General features: G+C 43.5%; 1 protein-coding gene across 9 annotated transcripts in view; it reads left to right on the top strand.

The window, feature by feature from the left end:
- LOC137364157 (histone H3-like) overlaps positions 1-18,116 on the top strand; it is an 82,314-nt gene that overhangs the window by 43,050 nt on the left and 21,148 nt on the right. For 4 of the 9 annotated variants that reach the window (XR_010972976.1, XM_068027547.1, XM_068027549.1 and 1 more), the window contains exons 2-3: positions 1,476-1,578; positions 13,809-13,898. The gene's annotated coding sequence lies outside the window, so the exon portion shown is untranslated. Of the gene's footprint in view, positions 1-1,475; positions 1,579-7,021; positions 7,306-13,808; positions 13,899-15,067; positions 15,154-17,780; positions 17,946-18,116 lie in introns of those variants that run through there. The other 5 variants (XM_068027550.1, XM_068027546.1, XR_010972979.1 and 2 more) reach the window with 5 other exon arrangements.

The raw sequence follows: 18,116 nt of genomic DNA, 5'->3' as shown, positions 1-18,116 counted from the left end.
GGGGATTGAGGAAACATTTTTTCACCCAGAGGGTGGTTGGAATCTGGAACGCAATGCCTGAAGAGGTGGTGGAGGCAGGAACCCTCACAATATTTAAGAGGTATTTAGATGACCACTTGAAACGCCATAGCATACAGGGCTGTGGGCCAAGTGCAGGAATATGGGATTAGAATAGTTGGGTGCTGTATGGCCGGCACGGACGCAATGGGCCGAAGGGCCTGTTTCTAGATAACTCTATGACTCTATGACATACCCATGGATGGTGGTGGAAGAGTCTGGAACATTGGCTGCAAGGTATGATTCAATATTCTCTATGAGTGTGGGAATCATAATACATCTCTTAGTCTCTAATAGTGTGTGTGAGTTTGGAATCCATTCTATCTCAGTCAGTCAGTGGTACTGTATGGAGTGTAGAATTCAGTCTGTCTTGTTCTGTCTCCATTGCTTTATGTGAGTGTGGGATTATTTCAATATCTGTCAATCTCTGGCACGATGTGTGAGTATTGGATTCATTCTGTATCTCTCAGTTCTGGTACTGTATATGTATGCAGTATTTCATCTGTATCTGACAGGCTCTGGTACTGTGTGTGTAGGATACAGGCAATACCTGTCAATCTCTGTTAGTGTATTTGAGCATAGTATTCAGTCCGTATCTGTCTGTCTCTGGACCTGTGGATAGGATTGGAGTTAATTTTGAATGTGTCAGTGGTACTGTGTGTAGGTATAGGATTCATTTTGTATCTGGTACTGCATGTGAGTGTGGAATTGATTTTGTTTCTCTCAGTCTCTGGTACAGTTTGTGAGTTTGGAACTCATTCTGAATTGGTCATTGACACTGTATGTGTGCTTACGATTGGTTTTGTATCTGTCTATCTCTAATACTGTATCTGAGTGTGGAAATCATTCTGTATCTCTTATGCTTGGATAATGAATGTGTGTAGGATTCAGGCTGTACCTGTCAATCTCTGATGATATGTGTGCATGCAAGATTCATTCTGTATCGTTGTGTCTCTGGTACATTGTATGGGTGTGGGATTCATTATGTCTCTGGGACATTTTGTGAGTCTGGATTCATTCTAAACAGAACATAAACCACTGACAGGGGCCATTTGTCCCAATTGCTTGAGGGTCCTCCCTCCACCCATTCTACATCAATTCTCACAATCTGCATCTCCCTGAAATCCTTTCTACCTCAGACACTTATCGAGCTTTTCCTTAAACCCCTCTCTGCACTTCACCATAACTGCTCCAGGTGATAGCAGCTTCCAAATGTTAAACGTTCTTAGGGAAAATACGTTCTCCTGTTTATTTTTGATTTATTAATGACTGTTTTATATTTTTGGCCCCTCACTTTGGAAACCTCCACAAGTGTAAACATCTCCATGTCTACCCTATCAATCCACTTCCTAATTCCTCATATTGCCCTGTTTCTGCAACACTGACAGATCCTATGAATTTCTGCCACTCTGTTGCAGGTCTCACTCCCGGCCACTAGATATCACCACACTGCGGTACAACGAAGTTTGCAGATCAAAGAAAAACACAACAGAGAAGAATTGTTCATATTCTGGTGGACGGGTAGGTTTACAAACACTAGGGGCTGGTTTTTGTTCTCATCCTGATGGCGCATTTTGTGGTGGGAGGTGGGGAGGCGAAGAATCAGGGCAGAATCACCCACCACCATGGAACCCGACGTCGGGAATCCTGGTTCAGATTCTCCTGGAGGCGGGATCGTCTGACGACAACCTTCCTACTCAATGGCCTCCCTGCGGGATGGCGGGGGTGGTCCCTCCTTCGTGGATAATGTGTGGCCGACAGAGCAGCCCCACTGGGAACAACTGTATCCCCAGGGACAACACACCCCCAAACCAAACGCCCACCCACTCCCACCCCACCCCTCGCTGGGGCCTTCCGGACTGGGCCCAGCAAACCCGCCTCACCTACCACTTTGCCAAGATCCAGTGCTGGGCCTGGGTCTGAGGCCTCTGCAGTACTGGCAATGGCCACTACTCCCAGTGGAGCTGCCGATACTGCTGAACTGCCAGCCCTGTAAACGACCGGCAGCTTTTGGGGATGGGATCCCGGTTCCTATTAAAGTTTTTAAAAGGACACGGATCCCGGCTCCTTAAACTTTGACAACAAAAGATTCAGAATCGCTCTAGGGGCAGGGGTGCTGAAAAAATGCAGAGGCGGGATTCCCCCCACCTTTTAGGCCTGGCGCCAGGAGCCCCGCCTCCTGCAAAAAATCCAGCCCATGAATGAAAATATCTGTGATTACCTTTTGTTATACAAACAATAGCTGTAATGTTGTGCTAAATCTATCAGCCTGTTGTCCTGTAAGTGAGAGTGGGATTCATTATTACCTGCCAGTCTCCAGTACAGTTTGTGAATGTAGGAGTCATTTTGTCTCTGTTACTCATTGTTACTGTGTGAGATACATTCTGAACCTGTCAGTCTCTGGTATTGAATATGAGTGGAGGATACATTCTGTCAGTGGTCTGTATGTAATTGTTGGATTCATTTGGTATTTTTCAGTCACTGGTATTGTATATAAATGTGGGATTCATTCTATATCTGTCAGTCTCTGGTAGTGTGTGTATCTCAATGTCAGCTGCTCTATGTGAGTGTCTGGTACTCTGTGTGAGTGTCTGTTATTCTACGTGAGTGTGTCTGGTGCTCTATGTGAGTGTCTGCTGCTGTATGTGAGTGCCTGGTGCTCTATGTGAGTGTCTGCTGCTCTATGTGAGTGTCTGCTGCCCTGTGTTGACATTCTGAGTTCTTTTTGCCTTCAGTCTGGTTCAGTAAATATACCGAGTCGGATGTGTAGGTAAAATCAATTACTTTATTTGCGCATTAGCCGGTGGACTTACTATGATACAGCGGCACTGACTCCAACAGAGTCTGTCGGGTCCACCAAAGTAAGTGCCCCACCGTGTTACAGATATCGTTTATACATTTAGGATTCATGCTATACCTCCTTGTTTAACCAATCAGTGCGATACAACTCAGCTTCGTGATATACCCCTTTGTTAAACCAATTATTGAGGTTAACAGCACATTTAGCAGCACATTCTGTTTGTTTTACATACTAATTACTGAGGTTAACAGCCCATCGTGTTCTTAATATCATTGCACAATCTACCTATGTCTAGTCTATTCTAAAGTCTATTTCCAATAAGGGGTGCGATTAACTCGGGCGTGACTACATAATTACAGAAGCTAAATTCTGCTGATCTATTTCCTTATCCTACAAAAGCAAGCTTTTATTCCTAACTTGGCTAAATTTCCCATCAAGCATAGTGCCATGCCTTTCTGCTCACTTCCACAGTGTGAGTGCTGCTCTCTGTGAACGTCTGCTGCTCTCTGTGAGTGTCTGGTACTCTGTGTGAGTGTCTGGAACTCTACGTGAATGTCTGGTACTGTTAAGTTTGGACTCTTTCTGAATCGGTCAGTGGTACTATTAGCATGAGAGATTGAGTATCACTAAGCCTTCGGTACTGTGAGGGAGCATAATAGTCAGTCTGTATCTTTCAGCATCTAGTACTGGACATGTGTTTCAGAATCACGATCTGTCAGTCTTTGCTACTTCATGTTAATGTGGGATTCATTATGTAACCTTCAGTCTCTGGGACTGTCTACAAGTCTGGATTCATTCTACATACAAATTTCAGCACAACAACAGGCCATTGATGGAGTAGGTTTTAAGCAGACAAAGTGTGTAAGATTTTGCCTACTATTAAATATCTGTCACTGTGAACACAATAGTGAAAGATAATGTATCCTTCAATCTGATACAGGATTGGTGTGCAAGGGTTACTCAGGCTGTACTAATCAATTTGATCGGTGCCATTCAGTCTGACTCTGAGTGAGAATCTTGGACTTGCCTGTAATGTAGAGCTGAGTCTGCACGAATGGAACTGCTACAGTATCTTCCAGTCTCATACTGTATGAAGGCTGGAATGTGATCCAAAGCACAGTCAATACAAATTGAATTGCTATTGTATCTTTTAGTTTCACAGTCTGGGGGAGTTTTAAAGTGGAAACTGAGTTTGTATCTTAGGTTTTCGAGTCATAGAGTTATGCAGCACAGAAACAGGCCCTTCAGCCCATCGTGTTTGTGCTGGCCATCAAGCACCTATCTATTCTAATCCCATTTTCCAGCACTTGGCCCATAGCCTTGTATGCTATGGCATTTCAAGTGCTCATCTCAAGACTTCTTAAACGTTGTGAGGGTTCCTGCTTCTGCCACCCCTTCAGGCAGTGTGTTCCAGATTCCAAACACCCTCTGGGTGAAAATTTTTTTCCTCAAATTCCCTCTAAACCTCCTTCCCCTTTCCTTAAACCTATGACCCCTGGTTATTGACCCCTCTGCTAAGGAAAAATGTTTCTTCCTATCTATCCTATCAATGCCCCTCATAATTTTGTATACCTCAATCAGGTCCTCCCTCAGCCTTCATGCTCTAAGGAAAACAACCCTAGCCTATCCAGTTTCTCTTCATAGCTGAAATGCTCCAGCCCAGGCAACATCCTGGTGAATCTCCTCTGCACCCTCTCCAGTGCAATCACATCCTACCTACAATGTGGTGCCCAGAACTGTGCACAGTATTCCAGCTGTGGCCTAACTAGCATTTTATACAGCTCCATCATAACCTCCCTGCTCTTACATTTTATGCCTTGGCTAATAAGGCAAGTGTCCCATATGCCCTCCTAACCACCTTATCTAATTGTGCTGCTGCCTACAGTGATCTATGGACAAGTACACCAAGGTCCCTCTGGCCCTCTGTTCTTCCTAGGGTCCTACCATCCATTGTATATTCCCTTGCTTTGTTAGTCCTCCCAAAATGCATCACCTTGCACTTCTCAGGATTAACTTTCATTTGCCACTGCTCTGCCCATCTTACCAACCCATCTATATCACCCTGTAATTGAAGTCTTTCCTTCTCACTATTTACGACACCCACCAATTTTCGTGTCATCTGCGAACTTACTGATCATACCTCTTATATTCACATCGAAATCATTAATGTACACTAAAAACACCAAAGGTACCAGCACCAATCCCTGTGGTACACCACTTGTCACAGGCTTCCACTTGCAAAAACAACCCTTGACCATCACCCTCTGCCTCCTGCCAATTTTGGATCCAATTTGCCAAATTGCCCTGGATCAGATGGGCTCTTACATTCTTAACCAATCTCCCATGCAGGACCTGATCAAAGCCATACTGAAGTCCATGTGGACTACATCAACTGCTTTACCCTCATCTACACATCTAGTCACCTCCTCGAAAAATTCAATCAAGTTAGTTAGACACGATCTCCCCCTCACAAAGCCATGCTGACTATCCCTGATTAATCCCTGCCTCTCCAAGTGGAGATTAATCCTGTCCCTCAGAACTTTTCCCAATAGTTTCACTACTACTGATGTTAGACTCACCGGCCTGTAATTACCTGGTTTATCCCTGCTACACTTCTTGAATAAAGGTACCACAGTAGCTTTCCTCCAGTCCTCTGGTACCTCTCCTGTGGCCAGAGAGGATTTGAAAATTTGTGTCAGAGCCCCTGCTATCTCCTCCCTTGCCTCACATAACATCTCATCTGGCCCTGGGGATTTATCCACTTTTAAGCCCGCTAAAACAGCTAATACTTCCTCCCTTTCAATGCTAATTTGTTGAAGTATATCACAATCCCCCTCCCTGATCTCTACACCTACATCGCCCTTCTCCATAGTGAACACAGATGAAAAGTAATAATTTAAAACCTCACCTATGTCCTCCAGCTCCACATACAGATTGCCACTTTGGTCCCTCATGGGCCCTACTCTTTCCCTGGTTATCCTCTTGCCCTTAATATACTTATAAATTGCCTTGGGATTTTCCTTTATCTTGCCTGCAGTGTTTTTTCATATCCCCTCTTCGCTCCCTTAATTACTTTTTTAAAGTACCACCCTACACTTTCTATACTCCTCCAGTGCCTCCACTGTTTTCAGCCCTCCGAATCTGCCATAAGCCTCCTTTTTTTCCCTTATCCAATCCTCTATATCCCTTGACATCTGGGAAAGACATTCTATCTTACGGAATCTCTCAATCTGATGCTGCACCTGAAATTTGGACGAGTATCTAATGTATATGTCAGCATACACTATGGGAATTAATACTGCAACTTATAAACCCATAATGTGTTAATATTGGGCGGTAATTAACTTGAATCTCGGAGCACATTATTGAGGCTAATTTTGTAACTTTGAAACGGGAACCATGTGTCAGTTCTCTGTGTGTTTAATTTGTAGCTGAGGTTGCACTATTGTGGGATTGACACACTGATAATTTGATAGTGGGTGAGAATTTGGACTGGGATTTATGAATCTACCTGTCAGTGGTCCTGAGTTGGGGTGACATGGAAACAGCGTCTGTCTCTCCTGCTCTGTTTGATTGATGGATTGAAATGTGTCTCTGGAACTATTTCTGCTGTCTGAGACTGTGGAACTGATGACCTGTCTGTGTCTCTGCGCTCTGTGAGTGATAATGTACGGACTGTGTGTGAGAAGGAGCTGGTGACACTCTTCCTTGTAACTTGGGTGGAGGAAAAATGACATTTACTCTGGTTTCTTCAATTATTTGCTTGTTGGAACAAAAGTATGTTTACAACTCAAATACAGGTGAGGTCGAAGAGACAGAGTTTTAATTAATTTAATCCCTCAAATAATAAACATTATGGATACCTGCAAAAGAACCCCAGCCACACAAATATTGTCATTGTTTCACTCCACTACAATAACAGTTTCTTCCCATTCTGTCTCCCTCCCCTTGTCCACACACAGCCCGAGAATAGTCTCTCCCTTCCCCCACTCACTCCATGTTCCGGGACCAGTTCCTGCTCCATTCCGCCTCTTACAAAAAGCCCCGCCTCCCCCTGAACTTGCCCCGGACTCGATGCTGATCTCTGAGTCCATCTGCGGACACGCTCCCAAAGCGATGTGCTGCTGGAAGGAGGCTGCTGTTTGCTCCGTTCCCCCAGGACCGGGATCTCTCCGTTTGCGGCTGTTTTAAACCATCTTCTTCCGCTCACAGGTAGTGCTGGGGGAGGGGAGCGCAGGCGCAGATTTCTGCAACAATTCCGCAAACAGATACATGGAAAATTTCCGGGACAGAATGAGGCCATTCGGCCCATCGTGTCCGCGCCAGCGCAAAGAGAGCGATCCAGCCTCATCCCACAGTTTATTGTTATTGGACAGTGAAGTGTGAAAACAGAAACGGACAGTCAGGATGTGGGGAGTTACACAAAGAGAATCTATTATAGGCACCAGGTGAGAAGTGTGAAGGACACATTTTAAACAGCGGCTGTTTGGTTTCGCTTGAACGGTTAGACCATGGGAGCGGGAACTGGAAATCTGACCTGTGTAAAAGTCCCTGCTCCGTCGGTCAGTCCCATTCATGGCCCAGTGGATTGTTTCTGGATGTCATTAAATTGTTGGAAAATGGCCAAAGCCTCTGGTATGCAGTAGCTGGGGGCTGCAGGACTGCAGTGGAATCAGACACTGACTCTGTTTCTGTTGCTGGGTTTCCTTTGTGATTGTTCATAATGATTATTCATTGAAACATTGTTTTGGTCACATTTGTATCTTCTACCACACCTCTTCCTGATTTTTTTTATTCGTTCATGTGATGTGGGAATCGCTGGCTGGGCCAACATTTATTGCCCATCCCTAATTGTCCTTGAGAAGGTGGTGGTGAGCTGCCTTCTTGAACAGCTGCAGTCCATGTGGGTTAGATACTCTTAGAAAGGGAGTTCCAGGATTTTGATTGGGGAGGCAGTGATGCAGTGGTATTGTCACTGGATGAATACCCCAGAAACCCAGGGCCTTGTTCTGGGGACATGGGTTCAAATCCCACCGTGGCAAAATGTTGAATTTATTTAATAAATCTGGAATTAAATGAAGCTCGTTTTATGATGGCCATGAAACCATTGTTGGTTGTTGTAAAAACCCATCTGGTTCACTATTTTCCTTCTGGGAAGGAAATCTGCTCTCCTTACTTGGTCCGGCCTACATGTGACTCCAGACCCACAGCAGTGAATTTGACTCTTAAATGCCCTGTGAAATGGCCTAGCAAGCCTCTCAGTTGTATCTAACTGCAACAAAGTCAATTATAAATACCTTTTCTTCCTACAGGCAAATACTTGAAGGAAGTGGAATAAATCCACACATAGTAAGTACAGTATCACTCAGAGAGAGCAGACATCAGTTCCACCAACAACAGAAGTAGTCAGACTGGCACTGATCTCAAGTTCCAGAGACATTCATTCAATCCAACAGTCACACAGAGCAGGAAAGACTGAAGTTGTTTCCATTTCACCCCAACTCAGTCCCACTGACAGGTAGATACATCAATCCCAGTCCAAAATCACACCCACTATCAGATTGCAAGGCACTGTGTCACTCTCATAAGAGAGCAGCCTTAACTGCAAATTCAATGTCCGATAGAACAGACAAACAGTACCTGATTGCAAGGTACAGAATTAATCTCAATAATGTACCCAGACTGCAGACTGAGCTACTTGTTACACACCACTCCACAAAACTGACAAAGGGTCAGACTGGAAGACGCAATATTAATTCCATTGCTACGAGTTGAATGAAGCTGACCTCACATACCAGGCCATCAATCAGATTGTAAAATATATTGCCATTCACAAATTGTGTTCACAGTGATACTGATTGAATACTAGACCAAAACTCTCACACAATATCTGATTAAAACCAACAGCTATTAACTTCAGTTGATCCACCTTTCAATTAGATACAAGTCAGAATACATTTATGGAACATTAAGGTGTGAAACACATCCTTTCCAACACCATACCTGACCGATACAGAATGCATCCCAAACTCACATGGAACACCAGATACTGAGAGCAACTGAATGAATCCCACATTCATACATGGCTACAGACGGAGTGTTACAAAGGAGTCACTATCACATGATCAGAAACAAAGACTGATGGAGACAGAATGAATTGCACACTTATGCACAGAATCAGGGACTAAGATTTACAGAATGCAATCATACAGAATACCAGAGTCTCACACAGACAAAATGAATCCTACACTCACATATCAACCCTCAGACTGACAGATACAGAATTAATCACACTCTCACACACAGCACCAATGTTATACAAGTATAGAATGAGTCTAAATGAATACAAGAGATGGAGTGATTGTGAGTGTGGGATTTATTCTCATTCAGCCCTCGGCACTGAGAGATGCAGAATAATTTCAGTTGCTTACCATACCTGAGAATGGCAGACAGAGGATGTATCCCAAAGGGTGGCACAGTGTTGCAGCAGTTAGTACCACAGCCTCACAGCTCCAGCGACCTGGGTTCGGTTCTGGGTACTGCCTGTGCGGAATTTGCAAGTTCTCCCTGTGACTGTGGTTTTCCGCCGGGTGCTCCAGTTTCCTCCCACAGCCAACGACTTACAGGTTGATAGGTAAATTGGCCATTGTAAATTGCCCCTAGTGTAGGTAGGTAGGTGGTAGGAGAATTGAGGGAAGGTGGGGATGTGGGAGGGAATATGGGATTAATGTAGGATTAGTATAAATGGGTGGCTGATGGTTAGCACAGACTCAGTGGGCTGAAGGGCCTGTTTCAGTGCTGTATCTCTCTATGACTCACACACAGTACCAGAGATTGACAGATACAAGCTGAATTTTACACTTTCATTCAACTCCAGGTGTTAACAGGTATGGAATTAATATCATATTCACACACAGTACCAGGCACTGGCACGAATGAGTGAGACCTGCATTCAGATGCAATACCAGACACTAACTGACATTCAGTAATTACCAGTGACATTTAGTTTCAGTTACTGACTGAAACAGAATTAATCCTATTTAGTTTCAGTGAGTGATGGATAAGGAAGGATATCAACATCTTTATAGAGTGCCCAAGGCAGATGGATGAAACTTATACTCACATAGAGTATCAGAGACTCATATTTTTATTAATCCATCATGGACACACAGGAACAGAGCCTGGCATACAGATGCGCACACTCAGACATAATACCAAAGATTCAAAGATATAGAAGAAATACCACATTCACTGACAGTGTTAGAGACTGACAAACACACTCACATACTGTTCCAGAAATTGACAGCTGCAGAATGAATCCCATACTCACATACAGTGCCAGAGATTGACAGGTAGAGAATGAATTCCACATTCAGACACTACCACAACCTCACAAACACTGAATTAATCCCATACTCAGGCACAATGTCAGAGAAAAACAGAGACTGAATAGATTCCACACTCACACACAGAATGAGAGACCACAGTTACAGAAAGAAAACTCCTCCCCCCACCAAACACACCAAGTATCAGACACAGAATGAATCCCAGACTCATGTATAGCAGCTCTGACAGATACAAAGTGCTTTCCACACTCAACAAAGAACAAAGAACAGTATAGCACAGGAACAGGCCATTCGGCCCTCCAAGCCTGCGCCGATCTTGATGCCTGCCTAAATTAACACCTTCTGCACTTCCGGGGCCCATAACCCTCTATTCCCTTCCTATTCATATATTTGTCAAGATGTCTCTGAAATGTCGCTATCGTATCTGCTTCCACCACCTCCCCTGGCAGCAAGTTCCAGGCACTCACCACCCTCTGTGTAAAAAACTTGCCTCGCACATCCCCTCTAAACTTTGCCCCTCGCACCTTAAACCTATGTCCCCTAGTAACTGACTCTTACAGCCTGGGAAAAAGCTTCTGACTATCCACTCTGTCCATGCCGATCATAACTTTGTAAACCTCTATCATGTCGCCCCTCCACCTCCGTCGTTCCAGTGAAAACAATCCGAGTTTTTCCAACCTCTCCTCATAGCTAATGCCCTCCAGACCAGGCAACATCGTGGTAAACCTCCTCTGTACCCTCTCCAAAGCCTCCACGTCCTTCTGGTTGTGTGGCGACCAGAATTGCATGCAATATTCTTTGTGTGGCCTAACTAAGGTTCTGTACAGCTGCAACATGACTTGCCAATTTTTATACTCTATGCCCCGACCGATGAAGGCAAGCATGCCGTATGCCTTCTTGACTACCTTATCCACTTGCGTTGCCACTTTCAGTGACCTGTGGACCTGTACGCCCAGATCTCTCTGCCTGTCAATACTCCTAAGAGTTCTGCCATTTACTGTATACCTCCCACCTGCATTAGACCTTCCAAAATGCATTACCTCACATTTGTCCGGATTAAACTCCATCTGCCATTTCTCCGCCCAAGTCTCCAACCGATCTATATCCTGCTGTATCCTCTCACAATCCTCATCATTATCTGCAACTCCACCAACCTTTGTGTCGTCCGCAAACTTACTAATCAGACCAGCTACATTTTCCTCCAAATCATTTATATATGCTACAAATAGCAAACGTCCCAGCTCTGATCCCTGCGGAACACCACTAGTCACATCCCTCCATTCAGAAAAACACCCATCCACTGTTACCCTCTGTCTTCTGTGACTGAGCCAGTTCTGTATCCATCTTGCCAGCTCACCTCTGATCCTGTGTGACTTCACCTTTTGTACCAGTCTGCCATGCGGGACCTTGTCAAAGGCTTCACTAAAGTCCATATAGACAACATTCACCGCCCTTCCCTCATCAATCATCTTCGTCACTTCCTCAAAAAACTCAATCAAATTAGTAAGACACGACCTCCCCTTCACAAAACCATGCTGTCTCTCGCTAATAAGTTTGTTTGTTTCCAAATGGGAGTAAATCCTGTCCCGAAGAATCCTCTGTAATAATTTCCCTACCACTGACGTACGGCTCATCGGCCTATAATTTCTTGGATTATCCTTACCACCCTTCTTAAACAAAGGAACAACATTGGCTATTCTCCAGTCCTCTGTGACCTCACCTGTAGCCAATGAGGATGCAAAGATTTCGGTCAAGGCCCCAGCAATTTCTTCCCTTGCCTCTCTCAGTATTCTAGGGTAGATCCCATCAGGCCCTGGGGACCTATCTACCTTAATGCTTTGCAAGACACCCAACACCTCCTCCTTTTTGATAATGAGATGACTGAGACTATCTACACTCCCTTCCCTAGGCTCATCATCCACCAAGTCCTTCTCCTTGGTGAATACTGATGCAAAGTACTCATTTAGCTCCCGAAATGCTCCCCCACTGAAACTTCGACCACCTGGCCGGGCTCATTCCCCAATACCAGATCCAGAATGGCCCCATCCCTAGTTGGACTATCTACATACTGTTTCAAGAAGCCCTCCTGGATGCTCCTGACAAATTCCGACCCATCCAAGCCCCTAGCACTAAGTGAGTCCCAGTCAATATTGGGGAAGTTAAAATCACCTACCACTACAACCCTGTTACCTTTACATCTTTCCAAAATCTGTCTACATATCTGCTCCTCTACCTCCCACTGGCCGTTGGGAGGCCTGTAGTAAACCTCCAACATCGTGACTGCACCCTTCCTATTCCTGAGCTCCACCCATATTGCCTCGCTGCATGACCCCTCTGAGGTGTCCTCCCGCAGTACAGCTGTGATATTCTCCTTAACCAGTAATGCAACTCCCCCACCCCTTTTACATCCCCCTCTATGCCGCCTGAAGCTTCTAAAGTCTGGAACATTTAGCTGCCAATCCTGCCATTCCCTCAACCAAGTCTCTGTTATAGCAACAACATCATATTTCCAAGTACTAATCCAAGCTCTAAGTTCATCTGCCTTACCTGTTATACTTCTCGCATTGAAACAAATGCACTTTAGTCCATCAGTCCCGCTGTGCTCAGCAACATCTCCCTGCCTGCTCTTCCATGCATTACACATGCATTGCCAGAAACTGCTCACACATGCATTACCAGAAACTGACAAATACAGTGTTAATCTCACACCCACACACTGTACCAGTGAATGACAGATAGGTAATGAATTTCACTGAGGGTCAGTACCAGAGACTGACAGATAAAAAAATGATTTTCAGTCTCACAGGCAAGACAACAGATTTATGACAACATTAAAACCAATGATTGGTTAAATAAAATGCATTAATAGCTCTTCTCCACTCCTAGTATTTCTAAATCTCACACATTCACGATAATGTGAACAATTATTTCCTGTTGCATCCCTCGCAGATTTGTAAACTTCACTGTATTGGAGTGAGGTGACATCTACTGGCTGGAAGCAAGAATTTCAGTAGAGTGGCAGAAACTCCCAAAGTCTGTCAGGTTTAAAGAAACATTGCAATATGAGGAAATAATGAAGGGGGTTTGATAGGGTAGACAGAGACATGTTTCCACTTGTGGGAAAAAAGGGCCAGAAATTTAAAATTGTCATTAATAAAAGAAATGAGGAATTAATGAAAAATGTGTTTATGTAGTGAGTGCTTAGAATCTGGAACATGCTACCACAGGGAGAGGTTGAGGCGAATAGTATCGGTGCACTTAAGGGGAAGCTTAACAAATGTATGGGGTGAAAGGAATAGAGGAATATACATATAGGGCTTTATTTTTCTGTTATTCATTTATATGAAGCAGGATGGCTGGAAATATGTGTAGAGCACAGAGCAGTTGGGATGATCCCAATGCAGTGTTTTGTCTGGATGGATCTGCCCAGAACACTTGTGATGCAGGAGCTGAGAGCTTCAGTACTTCAGTGGAGGCAGTCACTGATGCTGGTTTTCATTTGCAGGTGTTCTTAATGAATATTAATTGAGAAATTAAATTGATCACTTTGATATTTTGCACCTCACCTGTTCTTGAGTTATAAGATATATTTTTTCTTCATACAGGCAAATACTTGAAGCAATTGTGATGAATGTGATGGTTGCTGCACTCGAGGCACAAGGAACAGTGCAGCCAGCTCCTCTCACACACAGTTGGTACGTTATCACTCAGAGTACAGAGGTACAGATAGTTCATCAGTTCCCTTGTCTCAGAATGCAGAAGTAGTCAGACCCGCATTGATCCCGAGTTCCAGAGTCATATTTTCAATCCAACAATCAAACAAAGCGGGAGAGAAATAAATTGTTTGTGTTTCACCCCAACTCAGTACCACTGACAGGCAGATACATCAATCCCAGGTCAAAATCGCACCCACTAGCAGATTGAAATGCAATGTGTCAATCTAAATATAATGCAGACTTAGCTATCAATTAAATATCAGATAGAATTGGCACACAGTATTGACTGAATGGCACAGAATCTGACCTAATGATGTACCCTGAGTTTTTAATTAAATACCATACCCAAAGCTCACGCCTATTGATTATAAAAGATGATTAACCATCCCAATAGTGTACCCTGAGATACAAGTTACATACAAGTTCAACATTCATTACAGTAAAATATTTAAAAGGGCTGAAAAATCGCGTAACCTGAGACACAAATTAGATACCAGTTCAAAACTCACCCACACCATGAAAAATTTCTCAATATTACATACCATTCTAAAAACAGATACAATATCAAACTGAAATACAGTATCAGTTCCATTAGTACAGATTGAGCTAAACATTGCCAGTCCAAAAATCACACACAGGGCTGAATTTTATAAGCCCGCTGCCGAAATCGATGGCCGGTGAAAACAATGGTGGTCTGCTCGTGCGGGCCACACGTCGTGGATCCACTGCGATCCTAAGTGTGGCGGCTCATTTAAATAGCCGGGGTGGGCCACCTCCCGCCGATCACGTGTAAGGGGCGAGCTGACCATCCCTGGCAATGGTGTCAGCTGCCTGTGCGCAGGTGCTGATACCATTTTTAAAGGGCTTTGAGCCCTACCTTTAAATTTAAATATTTAAACCACAAGGACATAAAAATAAACAAAGACATTTCTTCTGCCTCTCTCCCACCCCCAATAACAATTAAATTAATGACTTGCCCTCTCTCCCCAAAAACACTTATCTTGTCCACCTGACCTTCCGCCCCTCCCCCCCCAAAGTGCATAAACTTTAACCTCAAACCCTTCCCACCATCCCCTACACCAATATATTACTTTGACCACGTTCCCCCTCCCTCCTGCACTAAGAAACTTACCTCCTTCCCCCTGCCCATGAGTGTGTGCCTCATTTCCCGGGACAGGGATCCGAAGGCGCAGGAGTGCCAGCCACCAGGCCGAAGATGGGAGCAGGAACTCAGGTGGGTACGTAAATATAATTAGTGCATTAATTTACATATATTTGAATATGCAAATGGAGATCTGGTCGCCGAGCGGCGGGAAGCGGGGTGCCGCCATGAGGACTCGCCACCACCAGCAATATCAGCGGGTCGGATCCTCCCAGCCTCTCCCGGAGGCATTTTCTGCTGCCCCCTCCCCACATGAAAGGCAATGTCGGGTGGGGGTCTGTAAAATCCAGCCCACAGTATCCGATTGTGCAATGCTTGTAAATTGTAAACTGTGGTGTAAATTAGATGTCAGTACAGAACTCACCCAAACTGAAGAATTGAAAAATACAGGAGACTGAATTACACATTATTTACCAGCCATAAAAACATATACAGTATCAGAATGAAATACAGTATCAATTTCATTTGTGTAGACTGAGCTCCACATTACAAACCAGTAAAAAATCTAATCCAACAGAGGTATGGAGGTTTTAGTGGTTGTGGTACAGGATTAATCCAGAAGTCTCGACTAATGATTCAGAGACATGAGTTTAAATTCCACTACAGCAGCTGGGTAATTTAAATTCAGTTAATTAAATAAATCTGGAATAAAAAAAATCTAGTCTCAGCACTGGTGACACTGGAGCTACTGGATTGCTGTCAAAAAATCCATCAGATTCATGAATGTCCTTGAGAGAAGGAAATCTGCCATTCTGACCCAGTCTGAAGTATAAGTGATTCCAGGCCCACAGCAATGTGATTGAATCTTAACTGTCCTCTGAAATGGCCCAGCAAACCACTCAGCTGTATTGAAAGTGCAATTAGGGATGGTCAATAAATGCTGACCTTGCCAGTGACACTAACGTCCTGTGAATTAATAAACAAGCATTATCAGACTTAGAGATAACATTATCTATTCCATTGGAACCGGCTGAAGTACAGATAACATAGCACTCCAAAAATCTATAGTGTTCGAGTGAAAGATACTGTCTCAATTATTGATTGCAGCCTGAGCTCCACATTACATACCAATCTAAAATCGCATACAGTTTCAGACTGAGATACAATATTTATTCCATTACTGCAACAGAACTACATGTTCCACATTATTGAATAGGCCTGGGCTCCTTTCTCTGGAAAGAAGGAGGCTCAGTGTTCAGGCTAATAGAAGCATTGGCTATGAAAGGATTTGATAGGGTAGAGGTAGAGATTTTTCACACTTGTGGGAAAAGTTGTGAATAGGAAATAGTCAGTAATAAATCAAATAAATAATTCAGTAGAAACTTCTTCATCCTGCTTTGACCGTGGTTAGAATCTGTAACATGCCACCACATGCAGCAGTTGAGTTAATGAACATTGCTACATTTAACAGCAAGTTAAATGATTATATGAGGCAGAAAAGATTTGAGGAATTTGCTGATCAGATTAGATGAAGTAGAGTTGGAGGAGGCTCATGTGGAAATGCAAAATCTTGGACAGAATAGCCTGTCTCTTTGCTGTAAATTCTATGTAATTCTGTGTAGAATGAATTCAGAACAGCAAAACATCCCAGAGATTAATGGTTACGGAATATATCCCATAAACAGAATCCTAGAGACTTACAGATACTGAACAAAAGCCACACTCACAGGCTGTCGCAGAGACTGACAGATACTGAAAAAACCCACACTCACAGGCAGTACCAGAGATTGACAGATACTGAACAAGACCCACACTCACAGATAGTACCAGAGACTGACAGATACTGAATGAAACCCACATTCACAGGCAGTACCAGAGACTGACAGATACTGAACTAAACCCACACTCACAGGCAGTACCAGAGATTGACAGATACTGAATGAAACCCACACTCATAGACAGTACCAGAGACTGATACTGAATGAGTCCCAGATTCAAAAAGTTACAGTGGCTGAGAATTACAACAATATTCCTACACTCACATACTGTACCAGTAGCTTAAAGATACAGAATGAATCACACACTCAAATACCATACATGAGACTGAGATACAGAATGAGTCCACTCTATCACACAGTACTGACAGATACAGAATGGATCATAAAGTCACATGCACCAACAGAGACCTATTAGCACAGTATGAATCCTACTGTCACATACACGACTAGAATATGACTGACTGCAGCATGAATCCCATACTCCCACTCAGTAACCAAGACTGACCGTTAGCCGCATATAAAGAATAATTTGCATTCTCATGTCTGGGACAACAGGCTGGCTGATGTGGCACAATGGTACAATTAATGTTTGGACAAACTCAATGCAATTCTGGCTCGTCTCCATTCCCAATATTTCTAAGTTCCACCTGTCCAACATAAGCTGAACAATTATTGCATGTTGTGACTGACGGTCTGATCTGTAAACTGCACTGTATCACAGATTGCTGACATTTGCTAACTGGAAATGAGAACTGTAACATAGGAGAAGAAATTTACACAGTCTGTCAAGGTTAAAGAAGCAGGTAATGTGAGGTAATAGATTTTGTCTGTAAGTGCTACACTCATATTGTTTTATATTTTTCTATTGAAAATAAAGGTAATTGATTCTTACTTTAAAAAGTTGCCTTCAATTAGATATTTGTAAATGTGCCCTGTTATATTTTACACTGCATTGAGCAGTATTTCTGTCTGATTTTTTAGGATACGATTTACATCACTTCAAATAAAGAAAACATAACTACACAAAGAACTGAGCACAACGCTGAAAGTTTCACAGCAAATAGTCAAAAGGGAAAGGGATGAAATACAAATAAAAATCTGAAATACTGAAAACACTCAGCCAGTCCAGAAACAACTGTGGAGAAGAGAAGCTCAGGTTAATGGTCCAGTTCTGTGACCCTTCTATAGACCTGAAACGTTGCTCCTGCCTTCCTCTCTCCACAGATACTGCTGGAACTGCTGAGTGTTTCCAGAATCTTCTGTTATTCAGATTTCCAGCAAGTTTCTCTTTTTGAAGAATGAAATATTCCCTGGGAA

Source organism: Heterodontus francisci, unplaced genomic scaffold (assembly GCF_036365525.1).
Source record: "Heterodontus francisci isolate sHetFra1 unplaced genomic scaffold, sHetFra1.hap1 HAP1_SCAFFOLD_632, whole genome shotgun sequence".
NCBI lineage: Eukaryota > Metazoa > Chordata > Chondrichthyes > Heterodontiformes > Heterodontidae > Heterodontus > Heterodontus francisci.
The sequence above is the reverse complement of the archived record's forward strand: the minus strand, read 5'-3'. Positions and strand labels throughout refer to the sequence as shown.